The sequence below is a fragment of the Tamandua tetradactyla genome, chromosome 21 (genome assembly GCF_023851605.1).
Source record: "Tamandua tetradactyla isolate mTamTet1 chromosome 21, mTamTet1.pri, whole genome shotgun sequence".
In the NCBI taxonomy this organism is placed as follows: Eukaryota; Metazoa; Chordata; class Mammalia; order Pilosa; family Myrmecophagidae; genus Tamandua; species Tamandua tetradactyla.
The window spans coordinates 30,352,377-30,356,110 of NC_135347.1; the positions used below are offsets into that span (position 1 = coordinate 30,352,377).

A 3,734-nucleotide genomic window follows, 5' to 3' on the forward strand; every position below is an offset into this window, starting at 1 on the left:
AGCCAACATCTCCATACCTTTTATTTCCACAAAACTTCATAAAGGTGTCAAAAACTTTATCCCCCAGAGCCTGCTTTCATACAAGCGAAGCATTAGGAGAATTGAGTGGTGATCTCTTTTGCCAACTCACTCCATGAATTGGCAATGTCATTCTGATTATGGGAATCAGAGTCCTTAGTGCCTTTGAGTCCAGTCAGAGTAGAAAACCATTCATAAAAACCCAATTTTAAGATTCTGTTTCTTAAGAACCACTCCTGGTACCAAGATGTATTAGTTAGGGTTCTCTAGAGAAACAGAATCAACAGGGAACACTCGCAAATATGAAATTTATAAAAGTGCCACACTTGACGGCGGGAACACAGAATCCAAAATCCGCAGGGCAGGCTGTGAAGCCGACCATTCCGATGGAGGGTCTGGATGAACTCCACAGGAGAGGCTCACCAGCCGAAGCAGGAAGAAGAAGCTGTTTCTTCTGAATCCTCCTTAAAAAGCTTCCAGTGATCAGATTAAGCATCACTCATTGCAGAAGACACTCCCCTTTGGCTGATTACAAATGGAATCAGCTATGGATGTAGCTGACATGATCATGATTTAATTCTATGAAATGTCCTCATCGCAACACAAGACAGCACTTGCCCAACCAGACAAACAAGCACCACCACTTGGCCAAGTACACATGAAGCTAACCATAACAGGTAGGCACTGGAAATAGAACCTAGGTCTCCATCACAGCAGGTGAGAACTCTGCCACTGCACCACCATCGCCCGCCCTCATTCATTTTTATTCATTTATATTATTCATTATTCATTCATTCATTTCATTATCTACTAAAACTAGGTTAGCTTAACCCAGATAAACTTCAGTCCATTTCACTGAAAATTCTGTTAATGATGTTAACAGAATGATTTTCAGCAAGATGATTTCATTATACCTTTAAAAAAAGATTCTTTTGTAAGTACTCTTGTGGTTTCAAAGTTCTTCAAGATGTTGCCTAGGATTTTGAGACATGGAGAAACTATTTAAAGAATAAAAATTATTGAACATGAAAAGAGAGGGGAGAAAGACCTCAGTAAAGATTATGAGTATGAGCACAGCTTTCGGAAACCTGACAATCACTTTTGTGGATTCGCAATCTGCCATCCTTCGTCGTCAACTTTTATTCTTAAGATGTATTTAGCAGACAGCATTGTCTCCTGAAATAAACAAATCAAATAGAAAAGACTGCAGTTTCTTTGTGATATCTGATAGCAATACTCACATAATCAAGGGTACAGCTCTAGAGAAATTACGCCAATGGTGAGCAGTAAAATAATCAGTAAAGTGGAGATATTATTTAGAAACTATTCAGCAGTGGCTTGGTGCACCTTTTTTATGTCTCTCTTATACCTGGTGCCTGCAAACACAATTCTGTCTGGTGACTGAAGGCATCTTGGTCTGCTTTGTGTTGCTTCCGATAGAACTGAAAGCACCAGTTTATCATAACAGACACAAGGTATGAAAATATACATGCACTTTCCCTTAACTTTTCATTCATTTCAATTCTGCTCCACAATCTTACTACTTCTGCCTATAGGCTCTCTGTGCTAAAGCTCTTATCACCTCTTTAAGCATCCTTCACTGATTCTAACTTGGACAGAAGAAAATATTTCTCTTCTTCTTTGACATTACACCTGAAGCTTTGCATGCTTACCAATGGCTGTACAATATCTCAATTACAACACTTTTTATATAGCATTACCAATATTATAGCATCTATCTCCCTTCTGAACTATAGGCTTTGTGAAGAAAAGCATAATGCTTTATTCATGATTTTAAGCCCAGTGCTGAACCTGAATAGATGTCCAAAAGTTATTTGAAGCAGACCGAATTGAATATTGCCCTATTGACACTGATTTCTTTATGGTCTTACCAAAACTACATTATAGGCAAAGAAAGACACATCCAGAACCTCCAGGCTTATGCTACATTTGTAGCGCAGCCTGAGATAAAACACGTGGGGGAATTTCAGAAACCACGTGGAAGCCCCATGGTAGGGCCGAGACTGCCTGCCTTCAGACCCAGCAGCCACATGTGGGAGCATATCTACAGCGCATTCCTGGAGCACATCTGCCACCTGGACATTGACTCAATGCCCATCACGACCTGGAACATTGACATTATCTATACCATCAGCTCAGCTCAGAGATGATTAAATCTGGAATGAATATGGCTCATCTGAACTTTTTCATGGAACTCAGGAGTACCATGATGAGACATCAAGAATGTGTGTGTAACCACAGAAAACTTTGTTTCTGACCCCATTCTCTACTGCCCAATTGCTCTGGCCCTGGACGCTAAAGGACCTGAGATCTGACCTGGGCTCATCAGGGGCAGCAGTATTGCTGAGTGTAGAGCTGAAGTCAGGAGCCATTCCAAAGATCACTCTGTGTATATGGAGAAGGTTGAGAAGAATATCCTGTGGCTGAACTACAAGAAAGGACATTTGCAAAGGGGTGAAAGTGGGCCACAAGATGTATGTGGATGGTGGACTTATTTCTCTTCAGGTGAAGGAGAAAGGTGTTGATTTCCTGGTGAAGGAGGTGGAAAATTGTGGCTTCATGGCCCTCAAGAAGGGTGTGAACCTTTCAGAAGCTGCTGTGAACCTGCCTACTGTGATAGAAAAGGATCTTTAGGATCTAAAGTTTAGAGTGGAGCAGGAAGTGGCTATGGTGTTTGCATCTTTCATTCAAAAAGCCTCTGACGTCCATGCTGTCAGGAAGGTCCTGGGAGAACAAGGAAAGAACATCAAGATAATCAGCAAAATCAAAAATCAAGGGGGTGTTTGAAGTTTTGACGAGATCTTGGAGGCCTGACATGGGATCATGTGGCTTGTGGTGATTTGGGCATTGAGATTCCTTGCAGAGAAGCTCTTCCTAGTTCTGAAGTTAATGACTGAGCAGGGAAACTGAGCTGGAAAACCTGTCATATCTGTCATCCAGATGCTGTAGAGCACAATCAAAAGACTTGGTCCCACCTAGGCTGAGGGCAGTGACATGACCAGTGTTGTCATGGATGGAACTGACTGCATCACGCAATTTGAGAAGCAGCCATGGAGTACTGTCCTCTAGAGACTGTCAACATGCAGCACCAGCTTGCTCCTGAAGCACAGGCCACCATCTACCACTTACAGTTGTTTCAGGAGTTCCCCTGCCTGGTGCCCATTACCAGCGACTCACTGAAGCTGCTGCCGAGGTCACCATAATCATCCTTGCCAATACTGGCAGGTCTTCAAACCAGATGGCCAGATACCGCCCCTGTGGTCCCATCATTTTTGTGACCTGGAACCACCGTATGGCCTGCCAGACTCTCCTACATTGAGGTGTCTTCCCTGTGCTGTATAAGGACCCTGTTCATTAGGCCTGAGCTGAGGATGTAGAACTCTGTGTGGTCATGAATGTTGACAAGGACGGGGCTTCTACAAGAAGGGAGATGGGTCGTTGTGCTGAATGGAGCCCTGGCCCCAGCTTCACCAACACTATACATGTAGACCTGTGCCATGATTGGCCTCAGAGCCCAGTCCTGGTCCCATCCTCTCCCCCAACCCATCCATTAGACCAGCAGTGCTTACACTAATGATTCGGGGCTCTTGGGTGGCACTGGTGGGCTGGGACACCAGAGAAGATTAAAGTCTCTTATGCCTGGCTGTGTTTAGACCCTGCTTGGTTGGGGTAGCCCACAACCAGACTGTCCATCA

At 43.7% G+C, this 3,734-nt stretch overlaps 1 pseudogene; it reads left to right on the top strand.

Annotated features, from left to right (window-relative positions):
* Positions 1–1,294: 1,294 nt before the first annotated feature.
* LOC143665177 (pyruvate kinase PKM pseudogene) lies at positions 1,295–3,486 on the top strand (annotated as a pseudogene).
* Positions 3,487–3,734: the final 248 nt, after the last annotated feature.